We start from the raw sequence: 24,654 nt of genomic DNA on the forward strand, positions 1-24,654 counted from the left end.
TTGTTGACAATTAAAACTGAGCCCGCAAAAATCTAAGACTGCTTATATCCCAGACTCAGTCGATTGAGATTATCTCTTTTTTTTATACCAAGATATCATCCCGCACAGCCTTGAACTCTCATCTTAGGGGATGCTTTTTTACCGCTGACCAGGGATCGCAACAATAAACACAATACGTGCCTGTAATAACTGAAGGATTTTCCCGAAGTTATTCATTTTCATTCTACAGTGGGTCAGTTATTTGCCGTAAGATGGCCTCATTTACCTTGGATAAGCCTATTTATCAAAGATTGATCTACTTGTAAAACTGGCAAATCTAGATCGAAGTAAGTAGAAGATAGCAGAAATCAGTTGACTGCAAAAGGTGTATCTTCAGGTCGGATATACTTAAAGTTGATTAATCGATCAGCTCATGATGCATTTAAGTGGGCTGAGGGTATTTCCTTTTTCTTTCAAATATATGGATTCAAGGACGCTTTTGACGGATACTACTAACCACATTGCAGGGCGACATTAATAATGAAAGTTACTAGCTAAGTTATGTGATGCTAATGGATAAGCAGCTAATAATAGTAGCGCAGCAGTTCTCGAAAGAGCCCTCACTAACTGGAAATAACGGGTCGCACTGCAACCCAATAATAATAAGGTCGAAGCTTCATTTCAATGATCTGCCTCAAAAATGCTTGTTTTTGATCAGGTCAGATCATGTCTGAGTGAGCTGCAAAGAGAAAGTGCATCATATATCGCTGACTTTAAGGAAAACTCAGCGTTAAATCCAGAAACGGTCATCATTCATTTATTAGTGCGGTGCATGTTGAGGTGACCATATGTCATGACTGCGGCTACGCCGTTTCCCATCTTTCGTTCACTGGCCGTACGAACCACATAGATCTATCGAGAAAGATCTTGCTGCATCATACGTATGATTATAGGTTGTGACAACTGCTTACAATTTCTTGTTCACGACCTATTTTGTGAAACATTAAGAATAAATTTTAGGTCTCCATTCGAAATTTAAATTTCTACGTCTATTCAATGGTCGACTACTGTATAAAATCCTTATTCTAATTAATGGATAGATGTATGCGATTTCTTCGACGAGCTCGTGATGGCAACGCTATAACCTTGTGTATTTCGAATACGCATATTCATTAGCCAAGCAAAGTAATGAGAATCATTGATCGCCTTATAAGCTTTACGTATTTTTTAGGGACTCGGAGTAAGCAAGACGATAAGATGAACTTGATAGAATTACCAGTTAACCATTTTACGGTCGCTACCGATGTACAAGCCGATATATAGCGGAACACGCAACAATATTCAGTTCAATCAAATCGATAAAACTCGGTAAACTTTGTGTACATGTCATCTAATGGTATAATGGCAACGATCTGCAAAACCGATTTCCCTGGCAAATTTTCGTTTAAGCAATTTAGGGTTAGATTTAAATTAGGTTAGACTTTTATAGATGCTTAAGGCAAAATATATTTGGCCTCTTTTTTGTCTGACAGTAACTTCGTACGTAGATCCACGGTGAGAACAATTGCGTTTCAAACACTGAAAAAATGTACTACCATAGAATCTTTCTGAAGCCACCGCAGTTATTTGGATTATCCGTTACGATATTTAGTCATGTATATTTATGATGTAAGAGCAAATAACATATTCAGCCTGATAAACCTTTGAGATCTACATGTCTATATTTTCTGTAGATGGGCAACAACGTCGACTAAAAATGACAAATCCTCCGTTGAGCCTAATTTACACACGGAACGCCCGAAGTAGTACCGTAAAGTTCGTGTCCAACTCTGTTCGAGACTGCGGGTTTTACTGGAAGACTGGAAGGCGCATATCCACATAATCCTATTGCTTGAAATGAGTTTTTGCATTGTGACCCTTTACATATTAGCTGTGTTTACTGGAGAACACTTTAAATCTTGAAAGGATTAAATTTCTGAGTTAACAAATTGTTGTATTTCTTAGAAGATGTACCCTAGTTAAAGCTTTCCATATATTAATCGGCAAACAACGAAAAAATGTTATATTTTATATGAAGTAATATAATCCACCCTCGTGATTTATATAACTATTCTACTTGATAGATTTGCCGAGTCTAAATGATACAACGAAATCATATTGAAAGTTAAGCGGGAACGAGCACTTTGAAGAAACTGTCAAACAGTGGATACCGCAAAGGGAGCTGCTTTTTGAGCCTTAAGACATTGATCAACTTACAAGCACAACGCACAAAATCTTTAATTGAAATATAGAGGCATGAATTACTTACTACTATAGATTTCTCCAACACTACAAAGACACATGGTAAGGCAAGAGCCTGAATAATTTATTAACAGTCCTAGATCATGCCAGCTAACGCAAGTTACAATAGGAGAGACATCCAGACAAGAGTCGTCACTGGCTCCGCTGCTACAAAAATTGGAGTGGCCCTTAATTACATAGTCTTTAATAATTAAGTGTTCTTTTTGGCGGATCAGTTTAAGAGACATGCTATAAGTCTCTCGGGAAAACTCCGAATTATTCGAAAAAAACAACACAGGACTGTTAAAGAATCCACCGTTGTGCCTAAAAAACCTCAAAATTAAAGGTTACTCGCAGGGTAATTAAGAGACGATTTATTTGAAGGGTTTCCAACCTATCGGTCCCTCAACAATCAAAAACGTGTTAAACAGTCATTCATACATTAAGAATAGCGCACAGGTTTATAGTCTATATGCAACAAGGTACACTTGGACAGATTAAACTAGAGCTTATTCTGAAGCTTCAACGGTATTTTAGATAACAAGCAAATAGACGACGATCAAGCAATAACAGAAAATCCTAAACAAGTTGCTACTATTGCAGCAATCGAAGGCATAAGTTCCCATTTAAAAACTTCATATGCTTGAACTGTCGAAAAAAACGTGGCATATAAGTTGATCAAAATCCAATTTTAAAGATATAAGCGAAACGGTACATAACTATAAGATATAACTTGAAACAATTTTATTTAGACGGCATTAGCTTTTTTTTTGCACCAGGTTTTTTTTTTTGCCACTAGGCTTTAATTGCAGCCCTTGAGATGAAAATATGTAAAAATGTTCCTCAGTACTTTCACAAAAAAACTGCTAATATTTAGGACTTTCCACTTCACCCACCGGCCCTATGTCATCGGAGCATGTGGTTAATTCGTTTGTTCCAATGGTATTACTAACGTTACAGTGATACGTTAAGGTATTACGTAATTATTATTGTTACGTAGTAATTATAATAATAAATAAAATAATAAATATATAATTACGTAATATTAACCAAATTGTCCAAAATTTCTTCTGTGGTGTGGACATGAATATGGTCAGTGTGTAGTACATGAACAGCTGCATTAACTCGAAATGTCAACAGGATCCGCCGTAAAAGACACTATGACTGTTTCAGAACGTCCGGAAAAACACATCGCCCAAGATCCTTTACCTAGAAGCAAATACCTTTACTAATGATCCCCACCTTCACAGTAACCCAAAGCTGCATTTTACTAAACTCGCTATGGTTAAATTTTGTACGCTTTGAGAAACAAGACATGCACAAAAATACCGAAATTTATAATGTGTAGTGACGGGCGTTGTCCGGTCGTCTAAAAAAACTCAGATAAAGCCGTGTGCTTCTGCGCTGATTTTAAAGCGATAATCGACAAGTTACTTTATTTATAGGAACAGATTCACAGGATAATTTGAAAAACTAGGTGACGCGAAATACTATAATCATGGGGACCTTTAACCCATGTGTATGCATCAATCGAGAAAGTAGCAGATCCATCAGTATCTTGTGATAAATACTAGAAATGTATGTTACATTTCTGGAGTATGCGTATGAAATATTCCGCATTGTTTAACTGAGTAAACACCACAGGTACTATTTTTTCAGAATCCGGAAGCCTATCAGTCCATACAACGTGAGGTACGACTCTGTGGATTCAGCTCATAAAATTTTAGGACGCTTTTAAAAACTCTAACGGTAACTCTCACACCAAATACAATAGGTCAGTTGTTTCCTTCTATGTAAAAATCGTTCAGTTCTTCGCTCTCCTTGTATCACGCTTCGATGATGTCTCAAAAACCACTGTGAGATGCTACCCACACAGCCATGCTTTTATCAAGACGAGGAAATAAATGCAAGGATCTTTTTACCAGAATCTACTTGTTTTCAATAGTCCTCGAATCGAATGCCTTACTTTACAGTCCCCTTCTCTGATCGTTAGTCGAATTAAACCGAGAGATCTATAGCTTTTGATCTGAGAAGCAAAGCTGGACAATAGAATGCTAGATACTTTGCATAGTATTGAATATAAAACTTTTGTTTTTTTTGTTTTGTATCCAATGATGTACCTTCATGGGATAAGGTTTTCAATGGCGACGGACCACAAGCCACTTTAGTTCATATTCCTAAAAAGGATATTTTAGTTCTTCCAGCAGTACACTTTAAACGTTATGCATTTGATCTCCAATTTACGTACGCTATCGAGTACTGAGGTGCCTGTGATCACGGTAAGGCGGATACAATATCCAGGTTACCAATGAAAATTGAAGAGCTACCTTACGTTACAGAATGAGAGTCTGCTACATGGGCCAATTAAAACTAACGTCGGCTACGTGTACCGACGTAAAAGCAATAATGGAGCATGACGGAGATGCACACGTCTTACTCATCCAATTACAAGAGTGCAGCAGACAACGGATGCAGCCATAGGCCACAGATATTCAGTGCCTTACCATCGTGTACTCAATAAAGCTCTTAGAATAGGTTTTAGCACTACTATGACACGAATAACGGACAAATCTAGCAGTAGGACAAAGAACAGACATGGAGAAGCAGCATTGAAAGCTGACAGACTACTTTGACAAAGCTCTAGATCTTAATAGCCTTCGCGTCAAATCTTGATGAATCAAACAAGAAGTACTTGTGATAATTTGTTGTGACATACAGACTTATTATAGAAGCAATAGCTTTACGATTATGAAAAATCGAAAGGAACCAATGTTAGATAAACGCTTGCCTCGCACCCGAGTCAATTGCGCCAAAAACTTCAGAGTATCGTATAATCATAGCAGTCGCTAAATATCCTGCCAGAGTGGACTGTTAAGTACATCGGCTTTTGGCACTGCCCGTATTTGCTTTTCATTTGAACATCTGGATATAAATTTGGAAATGCCTCGAGAAATCCAATTGATAGGTGGAAAAGCGCACTAGTCTGTGCGGGCACGAATTCGACCTAGTGGCCTCGAAATGGGAAAGAATATTATCAAGGTGGAGCATCAGCTCTTCTCATTATAACTTGTACGGTTCGAAGTTGGTAGTGTGAACTGGTTGAATCGAGAATTATGTATGTAAGTAAGTCGAACATTCCGTACGTGACTTCTAGCTGACCTCGAGTAACGCTAATAGCAAAGGGGCTCTGGATATTACAGATTCGGCTAACGGAGGCCAATACCTATTTCTCCTTACCTAAGGAATTATCAAAAAAAGTAGGCACTTACCGGTAGCCGCTTTTTCAATCCAAAGGTAAATCCAGTGGGGAAAAAGTGCACAGTAACAGCGTATGTTACGTGCGTTTATTTTAATCCATGATTTCGTTTCGTAAGTTGAATTATTTATCACCGTTAACTTTACGCATTCGTGTGGCGTTTTACATTTAAGGCCAGACTTATTTGTGTAGTAAAATATATTCAGTCAGTGCCGTACATTAAATAAAATATATTATTATATATAATATATTAAAATATATTTACAGCAGTGCGTAATAAAAGCCAAATGCAAAGAACAGTGCATAAAAAAGTCGGAAAGAGTAGGAAAACTATATAAACTGTACAAAAAATATCCATGCGAAAGTGGTATATCCAAATTGCTAGCTTTAAGAGAAGGGCAGTGGAATCGTCGGTCTCCCAACTAAAGTGTCCCCTAACTAACTGCGTACGACGATGGAACAATAGCGCAGGCAGTAGTATATATCAACTTCTCACAAGAGAAGCGCAAAAGAAAAAAAACAACAATAATTAATTATCCGTGTGATTTTGTGATTACATAACTTACATTTAGTGCAAATGCTGTAACGATCCTTTTGCCTATTGGCTAACTGCGCCTGAAATTAGATTGCCCAGATGGGAGCGTGTGTAATCCTACACGGTGAGTTACATCTTGGAACGGGTCCGTCCATGCCCCTGCCCAGATAGGTAAGTCATATAAGATGCAATCAAGTCAACCACTGTACGAGAGAATATATAATCTATAATTTCTAACTTAGCACTGGCTGCACAGACTTTAGACTTCTACATAAACAAGTATTATAACACCGCTCCCACAGATAATGAGTTACTTAATTGACTGGTTTGAATCGATCAAGAACTACAACACAGCGTTTGTATAGAAGGAACGTTTCAGGAACGACATAACAACGGTGATTTCCCCTGGGTACCTCTGTTCGCGAGAGGATAAGTTTTCTATCGGCTGTTGCAGCAAATTGCTACATTCATATAGTTATTTATAAAGGAAATTAACTATAGTGCTTGGCGCGCCTCATGCAGTAGTCTCGTATCTCGAGTTACGTTATCCGTATATCTGGTAATTAATAAAATGTACAGGCCCCAGGCCCGATTAATTGAAAGTAATAATCTACCAACATTTAAAGGTCCGGATATAGTTTCCGAATCTTACATATTAGAACAGAATAAATGCTCAATTGCTTTGTTTGTTAGTCATATTTTCGCAGTATAAATACAACATTAAATCAGCCTTTTCGCGGGTTAACCTTGTTGAAACTTGTGTTAACTTGTAGAATACCTATTATACACAATGTTAAGATAAAGAGACCGTGCTTGTTTGCGCATGCATTATAAGACAATGCCATTTCTGTGCTGTCTCGATGCTAATCCCAAGTATGAATCGGATACTCCACCGTTCTGTGGACCAGGCCACTTGATCAGATTGCTACGGTATAATTGTCGAACTTACTGGGTTTAACGTTAAGTCTTGCTTGATAATTTAAGCCTAAAATTTCGTCGACCGATATTTACTATCAGTGCACTGTTTCTTGATAACGACTAAAATTATAATAGTTTGCGAGATACTGTCGACAACCTGTTGTAAATGTATTAAACACTGGGAGGTGGTCCAGATTTATGAGATCGGAATGGCCCATAGTAATAGCTCAACCGTCAAAACACAATATTGATGGATTAACACAGTAATAAATCAAAACAAATAAATAAAACGCAGAAATGGAGGTCTTACCTTAGCTGTAGTATTATGAACAACATCCATGTCAGCTCTGGTATTGAGTTATTGCGCTGTTCCATGAAGCGTCTGTTTCGTTTGAGAACACTTTTTACATATAATCGGATAGCGAACCCCAGTACCCGCATACGTGCACGATACGAGCATTGTGATTACTTTACAAACCTAACGTTTTCGTGATGTAAGGCTCATACCTTAATTCAAGGAAAGTTTATATATATAAATGTATAGAGTTCTATACAACTTCGACAGGCAAATACGATTTTTAATAGAGATTGAAAACGTTTTCACGCTTTCTTTTAGTCAAATAGGCACCGTGGCAGTTCAAAGTGTCTGTTCGCTCTAAAGATCGTTTATGAACTTTATATACTCGGTACATTAAAGTTAAAAGACTGTTTAACCTATGTATAGAAGCGCTCTCTGTTGTCATCGGAATCGATAAAAGGCTTCGCAGTTATCAGGACACTTGACTACAAACATCTAGCACAAGCTCCATCACATCCGCATTAAGGAGAAGTGCTAGGAGAACAAACGCAATGGAAGAAAGCTACGAAAAGCCATTGCGGCAAAAATTCATTGCATCTTTGTGTGTTTTTTTTATCCCGTAAACGCCAAAGTATTATCGCATCTAAATAGATTAAATGAACGAAGATTTGTTCCACATTGGTGTAGAAGATCTTTCGTTAGCCTATTATAGGGAGCAAGTTCTAGTCTGTTTGTTTCGTGGTAGTCGTCGATGTGTCTCTGAATGGTACTACTGAAATGATCTAAATTTACCAGTTGAACAGTATATGGTAACGTCCGTTTACCGATACGTGAAAAAATAATGGTAATAGAGCTGGGAGTTATTCAATAGGCCTGTTTTAAAAGTAGCTTTTTAAACTGAACACATATATATAAGACGTCAACTAAAGTGATCATAGCCATCTTAATCAATACGTATTCATAAGCGCAAAACCTTCTTTTTTCTCTCAAAATAAACCAAGTGTCCAAACATTGGCCTAGCGGTCAAATGATCCGATTTCAGGCAGGATTGCAGGCCGCTGATAAATTACCTGTCGACTCAACAAAATAGGTACGTGTACTTGTTCGGATGCTGATAATTCTTTTGAATCGCGTTCAGCTGTGTAGTCAGCAAAAAATATATGGAGAACAAGAAATACTTTCTATCACAAAACGTTCGGTTGGGTTACTTTAACTGAGTCAGAAGGTGATGTTCAATTTAGCACTGAGGTCTATTTAGAGGATTAAGGATTATCATTTATACGACGGTCGTATTATTAAACCTCCGCCTTATCCTAATGAGTCCTAATCTTATCTTTTTATATATATTATTTCTAACAACTTATCGATAGTTGAATTCGTTCGTACACGCCAATACATGTAAACGTCAAAGTCTGTGTGGTAAAGAAAATGGTAGATATCGTACTTTAATTTATGTCAATTAGGTTTATTTAAATAAAGAACATCCCTACATTTAGAACAACGTTTTCAGTAAATATTTACAGGTGGATATGGGCAAACGCACATAGCAAAGCATACCGTTTGGTTAAACGGGCACCGTAGCTTGTTTGATAGCGGTCGAGTTCGCTCATGTTTGCTGTTGCCAGCTCTTGAACGCCACTAGCGACCAATACGTCCACTCACTTTTAACGTCAACAATTTTTGGTAGCCAGGTACCTATTTATTGCGATATTCTTTACTTTGTTATCAGACGCTTTATCTTTCGCAAGCGATATATTTCGGTACCTTCTTTCATAACCTACTATACCTATTATATTTCGACTCTTTGCCTCTACTGTAGCATTTTTAGGGCGGTCTCTGACTCGTACGCCGACTCTTTCCAGAATGGTAAAATATATTATTGTAGATTTCGCATATATAGTCGAAATCAATAGTTTATTGAGTCAAGAGTGCCTGGGGAAAATGGATCAAAGTCACAGTTGGTGGTTAGACATAGCAAGGCCACACTGAGAATGTAGGGCCTGTCTCGAGCACTTGACTTCTTCGTCCTACGAACCCTGGGGCACAGGGAAAGTTTGCTTCCCCCATTAACTCAACGAGTCTGGAGTAATCAGTGTTCCTTCATCAAATGGCACAGAGGTTCCTTTAACGGCAAATGGGTCCAAGCAATAGAAGAGGAAATCATTTATTGCCTTAAAAGGTATATTAGGATAAGCAAACGTAAAATCCATTAAGAGCCCAGACCTCAAACTTCCTCTGTGATAAGGCCCGTCTAGTAATGCGTGACCTTTCATCCGGTGTTAAATCTGCTGTTCCAAAGGAGAACGCTAATGTCACTGCAAGGAGAGTGCGGAATGCGCTAGTACGCATTACAAAAAAAGATGGATATCCTTTCGATAGAAAGTTGTGCGGTCTAGTTCGCTTGGATAAAGTCACCGTGGCTTCGTTCAACGGTTGTGTTCTCTTAACGCGTAGCGGGCTCAAGCAAACAAGCCAAGTAACTAAAGAGAAAGGAACAAAAAAAAATTTTCATTGTGCGTTGTGTTTCATATATTTTTTGTAATTCTTAAAAAAAACGCCTTTTAAAGACCTAATTTGTAAGGACAAACGGTCGCCCAGCAGTGATTAGGCGCAACTCCTCACAACGGCTTATTTTACAGGGTCTTTATTACTAAACGTTTATAATTTACGTCATCCATCTTTATAGCGGAAAAGCTCATATTGAGTAGCAATCTGAATGATGGAAGTATAAACGAGTTCAATACTTTTGTACAGAGTAACATTTGATGTGATTATCACTAACGGAATCACAATAAAATCTAGACTTCAGTCACTTTGCTGGCTGCGAGTATGTTCGTTGAAGGGTCCTCATAACAACTGCTCAGTAGAGGGTACAAAAACTGTAATATTGAAATAAGACTTGCGGTATTGTGTTTATGCTAAAGAATTGCTTTAGTTCTGCGAGACTAATTACCTTGAAGAACGAAGAACAACTTCTAATTAGTTCATTAGTAATATAAGCTTTTTTCGTATTCTTGACGCAGCCTGCTCATCTGTGGCCTTACGAAATCTGTCATTCACATTCAAACGTCAATTGGTATAGCCGTGAATGGTTTAGCGTCTCTAAAGTACGATTGCTAAAATCCATTTCGTAAATTTAAATAGACGTCTTGCTCCTCGCAGCCCCGAGAGACTTTCGCGTCTGTTCAGATATACTACTTTTTTTAAATCTTCGTACCAGACGTCTAGTAAAACTGGCTGCCTTAATGCGAAATTCTTCAAAACATATTCAAAGAATATACATAACATTTTTTTAGTTTATTTTCATTTACACGACTAACGCTTCAGAGTGTATTATTCGATTTCCTCGATAAATGCCGGAAACAGTATCTTCGATACTGGACTGGTTTTCGCTTTACTTCTTACGCTTGAATCCGAAACCTTTTTTGACCCGAAAATCTACATTTTTACAGTAGTTTTAGCAATAGGATGAAGGTAAATGCCACATGCTTGGGTCCTGAGAGGGTCTTCAGCTGGCGACTACTGATGAGAGTTTCCCCTAAACCATGCGTAAATCTTGCAAGCTATCATGGATGTGTTTCTAGACCATGAGATTTCAGCTAACTTTTAAATTGCCAGACCGCCTATAGGAAGCGGTAACGAAAAAGTTTCACCTGTGCTGGTATTAGAAAGGACGTGAGAACTCTTCACCCACTGTTACTTCGAAGCGTTACGTTACGTTACATTAGCCCGAACCCTGTAGATGGTAGCTATACATCGAAGCGAATGTACTACTGATCGCAGTAATCGATATATAATTTAGTTGAAAAGCTTCCATCGAAAGGTAGGTCAATGGTTGTTCCATGACGCTTCTATCAGGTGTGACCTCTCTAATCAGTCAGATCAATAATCAATCTGAATGCCTGCATTTTAGCTTCATAAAACGTATTGAAGATCTCAGCTTATATGTACACCGAACGCCAGCATTGGAAACCATTGCACATATCTCCCCGACCTGTTAGACTGCTCTCAGTTAGACTAAAATGCTCAACTAGATACTCGTGCCCTTTTCATTTTTCAAAAAACTTCGATCCGTTCAACAGTTTCGGAACAATAGACTTTGGATATATTTGAATGTGTAGCGAAAATTTCCAGCTAACAGACAGTTAAAAAAATGTTTAATAGGCCAGTAGCATTTTCCTGTGCAATCGTTAAATTCTCGATTCCTAGAGTTTGCTTATAGAATTAGGTGGCCTTTAACAGTGACCGTCACTTTTTAAGGTGTACTCGGTATTTAAATCCTGTCTCGATAGGTAAACCATTCGGAAGTTTTTCAGTGATACGTTTATTTCGGTTTCATTTAATAGTATCGGCTCAACACTGCTGTGGATGTTAATCAGACATAAACGCCGTCATTAGATTCGGTATATATTATTTATAATTAATATATTTAATTATTTATATATTATGTATATATTATAATAAACACATAATAATAATAAAAAATAGTATAACATTAGCATGTGAAATAGTTCATTGACATAACTTGTTGTTGTTGCGCGAAGTAAATATCCAATACCTGGAAAGGACCTCAAAAGCACTTGACAAAGCCTTACTGAAATTAGTTACGAAACTAAGCACGACAAATGGAGGAAGCGAAAGCGATTTGTAGGTCTTGAAGCCGTTCGCAGTCCGTGGATAAGTCGTATACCGCCTAGATCATCATACAGCCTCCGCATATATACTATTCATACTATACAGCATAAGTAGAAGTGTTTAAGGGACTACATAAATATAATAGTTTTTTTTTTTTTGTTTAGAATATATTATTGTTATACTATGTATCAGCATGAACAATATTACTTTTTAAGTTTATCATTGAAAAAAATCGCTAGAGTATACGCGTGGCTTTATTGTATATGATCGATAGTTTGCATCTTTATATTATGTTTTAGCGTTAGTTGTAGATCTTCGTTTATAGCCATATAACTATTCTAGTAATACAGATAGTGTTCTTTGAAGAGTGCTAACGTTGACGCGTTCGAATATTTTACAAGAATTGAATTCCCTTTAAGAGACTTATCTCCGTCCTTAACGTGAGGAGTATAGTCCATTATTGAACAGCACGTTTTCCCTTTATTTTCCCCTTTCTTTTTAAAATAGACCCTGCAAATTTAAGATGCGTTTTCGACTGCTTTGGTAAGGTGGTCCTAGCTTTTTCAAATCGACCTAAATGCTAGTGGCTAAATACAGATTATTTTGTGACTGCTGACAACCACTCATTCATAGTAATCGTAGGTAATCCATTAGTGCGTAAGAACGGCAGGTCTTAGTTGAAAGTCAGTCCATTGTCGGGCTGAATCTAAACTTCTTAGAACCGTTTAGGCACTCAGCTTGCTTTTGCTACGGTCCGGTCAGGATCCGGCCACTCCTTCAGAACGCTTTCCTTACCATTTCCTTCGGTGCCTGCAGTTCGTTCCGACCTTTTTCGCATTTGCACAGGGTCGCTGATCTCAAATTAGAAAGCTTACCCTTCCCCGTTTTCTTTTTTTGCTTTCCATTGTAATTGCTTAGCCCGCTAGTCAATGCTCCGTCGATTGCGTTGTGAGACGAAACTTTTCAGGCTCAAAAATAAGAGATCAGGATTTATGTCCGGTGCATCCTGCAATTGAGCTGGATAATACTTAGGACAAAAGCAACTTCCAGATAATTTGCTGCATCGAAACGACACGTTCCTCTGGCATGCAAGAATCGATCTTCTATTCGATAAAATATAGCAAAAACTAATCGAACTAGGCTTGGCTTGTTCGACTGATAGTTACGAGAAATAGAGCTTCGCTACTGCATAATAAAAGTAAAAGGAATATTCTAAAAATTGCCAGTCAAATGAATATCCTGCATTCAGCAAGAAACTCCAGCGACTCACACGGAATTATCAAACCCTCGAAAGTTGTACAAGTTACAAATGTATTCATTGCGGAAGTACATTTCGATCAGTTACAGACATAGTAACGCACTAGATTATCGTTCATACTACAGTAAATGGCAAAGAAAAGCAGTTATATCTGTGTCAATGCCAAATTTTGGGTCTGTTCGCAGCATCGGCGATTGTCAAATCGGCACAAAGATAACATTCTATTTTATTTGGGTTCTAAAAGATTACCTGTCCTTTATACACAATACAATATATTAGGGGCACAATAGAAATGACAATGGTTTCTTGGCTTGGAATGAAAGTGAAAATTTGGTATAAGCATGCTCTTAATATAGTAAATGGCCCTCAGTCGTTGTAGTCGTTGTTCAAGTCGTTGTATTCGAAAAAAGCCTCATGATTGCTGCTGCAGCAGATTTCTGCAATGCATATAATAAACAGTGACAGCGTTAATTATGTGTACGACTTCAGTCCGAAGACGAAATAGTTACAAAGGAAAATGTTCAAAAATCGAGAGATAACATTCAACATAGGACTGACTAATAACAGTGACGATGGTGCAATAGTTCGATACGGATACCGTATAATACGACGTTGATTGTGCTATGAATTTTTACGGGAACGGATGATGTTATTGTCAAAAAGAAACGTTATGGTAGATTTGTACATGTATATAGAAAACTAGATACAACTGCACTTAGTATACACAAGTATATATACACAAGTGTATAGACAATGCATGTTATATAGAAGAACGAGATATGATATTCCTTACTTCGTCTTTCTGCTGATCTTCCGTGGCCATTTGCGAATTTGTAGATTCGCCACCGTTAGCTGACAATGCGTCAAATGACGATGGTGGTGACGCCTTGTGCGGTGCCGACTTTTTACTCTTATTTAGGCGAAATTTTCCCTGTATTTTCAGGGCTGCCTTTGACAGCTCTGGATCTTTCAGGTCGATATCGGCATCCTGTTGTGTTTCGCTGTGAAAATGATGATATTAAAGTGAATCAAGGTAACCTATTCTCAGATTTGCCCCTATATATCATAGATATTAGACATATCAGTAGATTTTTAGTATATTTACAAATACACTGATGGGCATCTTCGGCTATACTATATACTGTTCGCTATACCAATGATGTATTTTTGTACGTGTCTGCCTTCTAAGAACTAAGACTTGTGGAATGGGTGAAAACGTGCAACTGAGACAATTTAAAAACTTGCAAATTCTACATTTCAGTTATTGTCTATATATTTCACACTACCTACGTCGGGGCACGTACAAGTGGAGCAGACAAATTCTAAAACTTTAAAACAGTTTGTACTTTACTTCAGCGTAAGAAGAGTATTTATAAAAGTTCTCGTGCCCTTGAATCTGTTCCGACGAGTATGATTATTAATATCGCTGCTTGGAACGAATTTGCCCCCGACTGACAAAAGAAGGCTCGTATTCCACAATTATCAGTCAAAATCATTTGATAGATCGCATTCTAAACACCTGAAGTATATGTACATTTAAAACAACTGGGCCTACTAAGCCTTATATGTTTCTATGCCCTTTATCATGAAGTTTTATGACGAGTTCAGGAGCCTGGCTAAAGCTCAGGTCATAAAACGATTCCTGGATTGATAGCTAGAGTTTATGGGATCATTTAAGAGCTACTATTGCATTGTACATGATACATTATGATGTTACCAACGGTCGGTTAATTACAGACCTAGGCTTTCCAGCGATTAAATTTGTCGGCAGCGGAAGGAACAATACAGATACCAAGATCACCTACATCTAATAAAAACGTAATACTTATTGGATTCACGGCACTCGTGTATCCTGCGTAAGCAATCGTGAAAATCGTGCACTGCGTAGCGCGTCACTATATGTCTGTTAGACCAGGTCGCTTTCCAGGTCTTGTTCATCATGGCTTCCATTAGATAGAATTCGGAATAGACCTCAGTGAATTTTCAAGTTTTTTTTTGCCGACTTTCTCACAGTGCTAGAGTTGCCGATAGGTTAAAATGGCGACGGAGGTCTTAAGCAAAGGGTGTCATTGCTGCCAAGAGGTCGAAAAGCCTCTTACAAGTTGTTCGATGTAATCTTTTGGACGAGCCTTTTAGACGAACGAGGTCTTCGTTTGGTTCAGATGCTTCAGATTCCTTATTGTCAGATCATCCCAGAGACTCGGCAAATGGCCACTGGTGGTTGAAAGAGGCGATCGGTGGGAACTAAATATTGAGAACGAAGTTATCATGGCCATTCTGTACTGCTCTGGAATATGTTGGCATTAGCCTTGGCCTTAATGCGAAATCAGCAATCCTAAATAGGTGAATAAGTTATCGCATATTATCAGTGGGCCCGAGAGATATAAAATGTTACAAATCTCAGCTGTACCATGTCTTCTGAGAACCGGTGCCTCGGTTTTGGTTAGGTCAGTGATTAGTCTCATGATTATAGAGGCTGGGTTAACACAGCTTGTGTAATCTTTACTTTGACTTGAACTTCTACGTCCTAAATATAACTGTGCTAAGAAGATATTGCAAGTAAAGATTACCCTTTAATTAAAGTAGCCCATTTCTGTGCTTAAGGAGACACATATCTAACAATAGCGGGCCACGTAAAAGCTATGTTTTACCGCAGATCGTATCAACATGTGTATTCGCTGGCATGTTGTAGCTCAACATAACTAATAGCATTGAACAGCTAAATAGAAATCACATATTGAAAATATACAGGCTGTTATCTATAATTGAAATAACTTGGCTTAAATTGTTTAGGTCTACATTTAGTTCTAGCACCAAAGAAAGGCTTTACTCTATTATTAGTTTTTCATCTAAGAAAAGATGCTCTTAATTTAGGTCTAAGTGGGTTCAGGTTTTTGTGCAGGAAAATCCTTCGTTTCTCTTCCTATACGTGCATACTAACCTTACGGCATCAGTCATGCCGGCTTGTATGGTTTTCCCAACTCAGATGTATTTGCACACGGTTGATAATGTTAAAGGGTGTCCTGAAACAAATAAAAACTGCTAGTTGAGAAAGTCTTTTTTTAAATACTATGTTTGATGCATTCCCTATTTTAGCATGATTCAAGCCCCAAATCCATGTGATACTTTTGAACCTCTGCATCATAAAGGAGGAATTGTAATCAATGTCGGGTTGTTAAAACAGGAACTTCTATCTATAACAACAACAGTAATATAGTTCATATACAGATAAACAAGATTTCGAAGCCATATGTAAGACTTTCACACAGTTAGAATTTGTGCACCCATACTTAGCTATTATATTCCAGTCTATGGGTTCGTTCAACTGAAATCGCTAATTGCCACAGTTGAAATTATGCCCCTGGGCGAGCTACATACAGCGAACGCTCGGATCAATACAATTAATTCGGCAAATTGACTTTGTTGCAAGTTACTATTCATTGTTGGAGAAAAATGTTAAATTGCCTTTTGTACCAGTCTACGATCAGCGCATAAACTTTGAAATTTCTCTAAATTTCAGTACCTGTTTTGTAAAGAGAGGTTGTCAAAAGTATATTGTCGTGCAATCTGTGCCCAGCCTGTACAACCCAAACCTTAAAAAACATTCAATTCCACATAGAATAAAAATAATATAATATTGAATAATTGATTTAATATTATTTTTGGAAAACAGGCATGATGGATGCTATTATCTATAACGTCTTCTACGTCTACGTCTATACGTCTAAAACGGAAGCCATCTTAACGTATTGACTTTAAGCGACTCGTGGTATTTTTTTTATCAGCTATTCATAACAGAAACAAAAGTATTCAAGTTTACATCAAATAAATAAATAAATAATTCCTGCACCATTACATTCTGCCTTTTGAGCAATGAATATGTGATAGTCTATCTTTGTTCCCAGTGTAATGCATTCACAGTTACCCTATCTTTACATAGCGTCTATTCTTACGCTCAGTCGGTAAATATGGTTGCTACAGTTAGCAGTAGGAGGGGTACGGTGGGTACATTACTGCTTATCTGTTATCCCATTCGTATTGTCATACCCTTGCGCCGCCGCTAGTTTGGCATTAAGCTTGACCACTGGTTAGTCCACCGGACCCGCAAATATTTTATAGGGAACTATCGAGGGTCCGATACTAAAGTACCCCATAAGAATAACCCAACCATTCGGCGACGAGCAGAACCGTTTGACAGAGGACATCTCTTTGACAGTGTTGACAGCTGCTAGTGAGTCCATTTAATCGACATATTTTATAGTATATATCGAATAATTTAAGCTCGTTGTATGCGTGAGATGAAATGGTTCATCATTGCAGTCGCAAGAAACGATTGTTGGCAAAAGTAACCAAACAGAAAAGTTTCATCAACTTGACGCTTCTACTTTTCTTTGTCTTTTTTTTGCTGCTGCTTTCAAGAAAACTGACCAAAAAAGGTATACGAGGGGCAAGCTGCTTTGCGTAGGCAAGGCGCGGACCTACCCCAATAACGCCGTAAATATTAGGTACCCTAAAGCAATAACTTTTTCATCGTACATATATATATATATACATCCGTTTGTTCGCTTTGTTGACTTTTCTGCGCGTTTGCAAAATACAAATCAATGTCAAAAAGAGCTCGTTTATGTTTGTGCAATTAGGAAGCAACGATAACTTTCGAAGTTCGTATGGAGAAGTAGGACCTATTTACAATTGGAAACTTAGCTTTAGAACGAAGAGCCTTACCTATATCTATTCGAAGTTGACCTTCGGGCAATGGCTTCATTGATTAAGTGGTCGGCGTTGACTGAAATCAAGTCTGCATCTAAGGCCGAATATCCCATATTATTCTATCAATACTAACCAGGCGATAGGTGGCACAGGTGTTTCATTAGTAAAGGTAGCTTTTTTGCGTAATCCAAAGCAGGTTCAGAATGGGTCCAATTAAAAAAAAATGTGGAGGGTAGATCAGATAATGGAAGGAGTATCGGCCTGTTTTAATAGGCGCATTTTTTTAAATTTTGTCCTATTATTTTGTCTACTTAACAGTTGCACATTCGTTTGAAAAACTGAACAGAACAGTAAGCCCATTCCTTTAAATAGGTGACAGGGTCGTTGGTCGATTTATTTTGTAACAGTTTGCCAAGCGTACCCTACCTAAAGTGATCTTTTCAGGTTTAGAACCACATACAAATACAAGTCAGCTTCTGCAACGGAACTATACCTGTTACGTAGAAAAGACGCGTTCTTTATTTGGCTTCTTCCTTAATAATGAGTTTCACACTGGGTAAGCGTGAAAATGTGTAGCATCAAATCGATGTTCTAAGTTAATTTTAACGGTTATACTATAATACCAATCGTTGTCTTTTCGCTTACTATACCTAACGGAAGAAGATAACGAATCATATATCAGACGTTTGCCGTAGCAATTATCACTCTTTTTTATCTCAATGGAAAGGCTTTTTGAAACGTATCTTGGTTGGCAGCAATACCTGGCTTCTAAATCTAGCCAAACACAAATGTCTGGTGACGCAACTACCTTAACCTCTATACAATGTAATCTCTTCACGATGTTATATAAGCCCTATATACGTGCGATTAGTTGCTTATCTAAGTCTTTTTCGAGCTCTGAATATATAATTGGCAAAAAAAGTGCCAGGTGTTTAATCGAATGCCGGTAACTCCTTACGTACAAATTCCCCACTCACTTCATGTGTGTGCACCTAAATGTATCGTTCAACGTTCTTCTATTAGGCATGCATCGTGCCAGGCAATGGATGGACTGTCAAAGCTAATCGACAATATGCCGACGATGAGCCTATGCTTTGTCGACTTGGTCGGGGAAAATGATACAATGACAGCTCCTGTAGGATGGCCACTTAGCAAATCGGGCAACAGTAAATCGATTATTCTTCTGGGGCAAGCCCCAGTCAGAAACGGAGAGAAATAGTCCTAGTGACCTTTGATAGAACATTTTGTTCAAAGTGTTCTTATCTTCAGTTAAAGTGGAGTGTAAGCTTTTCTTGATAAGGACACAGGTACCCAATTAGATCCAGTTGATGGATTCTTCTGACAGCATGAAAGGTGTATCGAACTAAACCAATTTTTCTATGGGGTTCTGTAGTATGGCATATTGAGGGCACTTAAACCTTGGTAAGGAACTTCAGATTTTGGGGCAACGGTACCCTACTACAAGAATGTAAACCAACAGTTACAAGTTCCCCCTTGTAGATTCCAATCCTTCTTTTACACAGTAGATCTGCTTGAACTTCGTTGTGTTGTCTTTTTTTGGAAGGCACATTGGCAGGCAAATGTTTTATTAACATATACATCGGGTGGTGGCAGTGGAGGATTCTATACATGTCGTTATTATTCAACTACGTTGTTACTACTACGGCTGTGCTGGTATTAGCATAGAGGTAAAATGTTAGCGCCCAGGCCGCGCTTTTTCGAAGTCGGGTATGTAGCCTTATACAATCGACTTGTATCGATTTTCCCCAATACTCAAAACCTTATTGGTTGTTATCGTTTACCGAGCTATGCGCCTCAAATTTGTACAAGCGAACGTTTTTGTTACTTACGCAGTGTACGTTTAAAACAAAGCAATTTTACGAACACTTAAAAAAAATATGGCGATTAACATACATGCACCGAAACGCGTCAATCTAAATGTCTGCTTTCTATAACGCTCTGTCGAGAAAGAACAATTATAACAAGTAGGCACTAGCTCTCCCAGGTAAAAAAAGGCCGATCATGGTGATCGTTTCCATAGGTAATAGTTGTGCATTGGCTCAAAGCTGCACTGTCCTTGACCGTTGTTTGAGCAAGTATAATTTTTTCATCATACGACAAGTTGTCACCTGCTGCCTACAACACTACGCTAAAAGCAGGACTATAGGGGCTTCGAAAATACTCCATTCGGTAGCGCGGAAGCACTTCCGCAAAAAAGGGGTTTGCATTCAGCTGCTGTTGGTACGCGGCACGATATTAGTCTGCAATGGCACACCGCGACTCGGAACGACGAACTAAATTGTGCATAGTGTCTTTGCTAGTTCCATTGGGTATCAGAGAAACGTAAATCTCCATATTTGCCTTTTCGCACGTCGTCGCGCGAAACAGGCACAATTGAAAGGCATCGCGAACAGAAAACTGAATCATGTACGAACCACCTTTCGACCCTAAAGTTGAGAACTTCTTAGTGGTATGTTGAAAGGAGCGCAATATTTTGGAACGTTGGCTTCTGATTAATCCCGTTTGCAAGCTTTGATTAACGAAAATAGGTTCAGCTTTTTTGGCTATTTGAGTTAATCACGTACATGGAACAGTTCTGATGAGAAACAGTTCCCGAAAATGGGAAAAATCACATTTTATGGATTATTTTGCTGTTTTCGTTGGTCAATTTCATAATTTAATCATGATCAACCACTGAACATCTTTAGACACTGCGATATCACACATATAACATTAAAGCGTACCTGTTTCTAAGTTAAATACTGTCGACTATGAAGAACAACGTCCAGAAAAAAGTTGGCCATAAAACTTGTTACAGAACTCTTGAATACAATTGAAGTGCTTAACTGCGCCGGAAAAGATCTAAAAACCTATAACATCAATAACAAACGTAAGCGTACTCTCTGGACGATCGTAGATTGATCTTTTCGTTTCGAACCTGATGGCTTTATCCATATTGTAACTTTCAGGGCAGAAAGTAGGTCTGAGTATCGAATTTTTTTTACACATATATATATATACCAGAAAAATTCTACAGTGGATATTTTGAATAACAATGAACAGTGGGTATTTCCAATAATGGCTCAACTAGTTACCTACCGATTTATGTAGTATTTTTGATTCAACTACGTTTTGCGATCGCAGACTAAGACGTAAGATGCTCTCTAGCCAGAACTAACTCGGTGTCCTGGTTCGCTGTACGAAAGGCTACCTGTTTCGCGGTCGTCGAAAGAGTGCAGATTACAGTTACACTTGAGCCAAGGAAAGTTCTTTAGCAGACGACAAACTCATTTCATCCTACCACTCTGAACAATATTGGCACTAAATTCAACTTTAACTAGTTTGAGAGAATATTTAGCGATATGCCTCTGCTGTTAATTAATAACAAAACACATTTAAAGGCAGTGACAGTTGTGAAGTAGCTGAAACATACGCAAATGGGATGATTTATTTTAACAGAAAATATTGTCAACGTGGAATATTATCCCAATGCCTGCTTTAATTGTTGAATCGCTTTACGAAACTCCAGGTGTAGTAAAGGAGCTACATCTTAACTAACTAAATTTCGTCTTGTGGAGAAAAAGATCTTCCAACTTCTATGAAGTTCATGGAGAGTTTGACACTAGGTGACTCAACAATATACGAGGCGTGGCCTGAAAAAGATATATTGCGATAGGTAGAAACTTTATAGTCAGCATATATTTGACAGTGCCATTTTATTGAAAAAAATTTCCGTCCTCGCAGTAACGATTTATAACTTATACTGAAGTTACATACATGGAAAAGATCAGAGTAGCGGTATAATGGGTTCATTAAACCGCTCATAAGAATTCGGCAAATCGTTGACTAAAGCCTGTTTTAGTATAGAAATATATATACGTTGTAAACGTATCGAGATTAAATTAAATGAATTTCATAACGTCTAAGTATAACGCGTAACAATTTTCTTGAGCTTAGCCTAAAAAATAAGGCTAGGTGGCAAGGGAACTATAAAACTAAAATGCTGAGTCAGATACCCGCACTACGACAGCGTTTGTCTATTGCAGCAAGGTAACTGAAGCAAAGGCCTGTAGCTCTTAAAATTATCTCTATCTTTGGGTGGCTTATCCAACCAGTAAACGTCACAACTTCAAGTTGAAAGAAATTACTATCTCTAATTCTTCAACAACAATAAATCTGCAGCTCAGTTGTATTTGATTGTTATTTAGAAATTGTTGTAGATGCGTTTCTACCAGAAGATTTTTCAGAAGATCTCCTGTGCGCAGTGAGGGAGCCTCCAATGAACTTCAGGCAACTGGTATTCTAAGCTTGCGTGAAGAAATTGTTTTTACATGAAGACTAAAGGTCAGCTTGTGGGGCCTTGATTCCGTTCGCGAATAGGAAAAGATCATTTGTTGTATCATACAGGAAACGAGTATTTCTTTATTGTAACAATGAGACATGGAACATCAGGGCATATCGTGCACAAAAACTCAGAGAACGATCGATTACGCAGGTATTAAAAGTGAATTTATCATGACTCTTATGGTAATTAAGACGATAGCGTTTCTGGCACAAACGGAGAAGGTTTTTGAGTTAAGACCCAACCTGCCATAGAAACGAACCACAGAGGAAGGTCGTTTTACATGTAGAATCAAAGCGTTCTGGGCGCTTCTGGCAGTACGAATGATGTTCTTGAATCAGAGGCAATTTATGAATCGTTGTTCAATTTAGATTTTCCCTTGCCAAATGAAGTACTCAATCAAATTTATAAGCTAAGGTGACTAAGTTGATAGCGAGTCGCTAACTGAGTCTGGACAACAATTGAAGCTCGATCTGTTATTTGCAACTGGTTAATTAATATATGGGATCAGTAAATGGCGCCTACAGGGGTATGTAATTGTGAAGAAAGATTCCCTAATGCTTAGTTAAATCTCGACTAGTTTCCGGCATTGTTACTGTTAATACCACAATAGTGGGTTTTCTACCTATCGCATTGTTACGTTTGCGTGCGTTAGTCCATTTATATAAAATCTCTATATCTAATAGCAGTGGGGGCAATCATTGACATTGATTAGCAAAGTGGTATGTAGGGGCTTACTTTCTGTCCAGTTAACCAAAACGAAAACTTAACATGCACAATTTTCTCGTAACGGAGGAGGCATGTTAACGCGTACCTCTGTCCATCCTTCGACGACCTCTGCTATTTCCAAAAACCGTAATATCGAGCCGAAAGTTTGATCTGGTACTATTTGGAGAACTCGTTTCGGATAGCATTTTATCTTTTCGACCTGACATTTATAGATGCGTCTAAGATCATAAACTTAGTTGCCTATTGTGCTATATATAATACATATAGAGGGAACAATTTCTATTTGGCATATCGGGTATACAGATAGATCGTTGTACATCAAAACAATTTTCTCTAGTGGAACTTAACGTGCCACCTGTCTCGGCTCTGGCACCCGTACGCTGAACTCCTCAAGAAATTGCTTCATCTTAGACCATCTCAGACCAAATCATTGCAGTAGTTAAATCTGTGGATATATCATATCCATTTCTGTTTTGTAAGGCCACATTTGACAACTATATAGAACAGTGGCATCTGAATAGAAGCTCGGCAATATCAATGTTTTTACTAAACAACTAAGATTTTCCATGGCATAACTATTACCCGTAGTCAATAGCGGCGGCCCCTTTATCTGAAAGCCGAATATTTTTCGAAGTACAGAATACGCCACGATTCACGATTGGCCTCATACGTCTAATTTTTTTCCCTACCTGTTAACAATCTCTCGAATCTATAATTAATTGTCCTTGTAAATAACGGTTCATAATTTTTTTTTAATGTTTTGATCCCAATGTACAAATACGCAGTGTCCATAAAATCGATGAACTGCACGGATAAGAAGACTCGTGCCTTTGAGGCAGAAATACGGGGCGGGCTGCCAATATTCGCGATGTGACAGGTGGCACGTCGTCCTGTCCCTATGATTTCAATCAATCACACAATGGCAGCTATAGCTGTGATGGTGCGGAAGAGTACCAGGAAGCAAACCAGGCCAATGAATAAATGCGAGAAAACCTACTGCTTTTGTAGTTCTGTGCCGCTCACAGAAACAAGTTGATGTAGTCTTAGTACCTGATATTGTAGTTGTGACTGTATTACGATAACAGGAAAAGCACGACGCAGAATCAGACGTTACGCTATTTGAGCAAAATGTCAGCGCACCACCCTTGCACTGTAATAGACAGCAGAAGCGTACTCTTGAGTTGCTTGTTGACTCGTACTTCACAATCGAGACGTCAATGCCACACTTCTTTTCTTATTCACACAGACGAAGTACGCGTAACGTCGTGTAGTGCATCAATGCCAGGGTACTGACCGTAGTGCCACTGTACGCTAAACAGTAGAGTCTTCGATTAACGCAACTAGCTATACAAAACTCAACTAGTAACAACAGCCTTTCTGCACGCGCTTCACAGCTGCTAACGTCACTCGGTAGTTGATCAAGCACTGCTATAGTTTTTTTGACTTCTAGGCTGGTGCCGGCGTCGTAGGGATGACTAACAAGGACTACAGCTTTCACTTAGAGTCCTGACTTGGCCAAATGGTCGTTTTCGTTGAAGCCGCTGTTGCCGTTCGAGACCTGCGGCGTAGTCAAACTGCCCGCCGCCAGAGTTCCAGAAGGCAGGTGTGTCAACGCCGAGTGAACGGTCCCATCCGAGGAGAGATCGAGCTAAGCGAACAGAGGAGGGCTGGGTGAGACCCTTACGTAAAACACCTTTGCGCACGGTAGGGAAAG

The 24,654-nt window shown here is 38.4% G+C and overlaps 1 long non-coding RNA gene across 4 annotated transcripts; it reads right to left on the minus strand.

Moving 5' to 3' along the window:
* Positions 1–12,137: 12,137 nt before the first annotated feature.
* Positions 12,138–24,579, minus strand: LOC111269623 (uncharacterized). Of its 4 annotated transcripts, none has more exons than XR_015314654.1 (5): positions 23,991–24,579; positions 17,885–17,945; positions 16,101–16,182; positions 13,953–14,160; positions 12,138–13,596 (listed from the first exon to the last, which is right to left on the minus strand). It is a non-coding gene; the product is annotated as an uncharacterized LOC111269623 (long non-coding RNA). The 4 variants fall into 4 exon arrangements; XR_015314655.1 differs by having other exon boundaries at positions 17,885–17,963; XR_015314656.1 differs by lacking the exon at positions 17,885–17,945 and adding an exon at positions 20,969–21,080.
* Positions 24,580–24,654: the final 75 nt, after the last annotated feature.

The sequence above is a fragment of the Varroa jacobsoni genome, unplaced genomic scaffold (genome assembly GCF_002532875.2).
Source record: "Varroa jacobsoni isolate VJ856 unplaced genomic scaffold, vjacob_1.0 scaffold_1400, whole genome shotgun sequence".
In the NCBI taxonomy this organism is placed as follows: domain Eukaryota; kingdom Metazoa; phylum Arthropoda; class Arachnida; order Mesostigmata; family Varroidae; genus Varroa; species Varroa jacobsoni.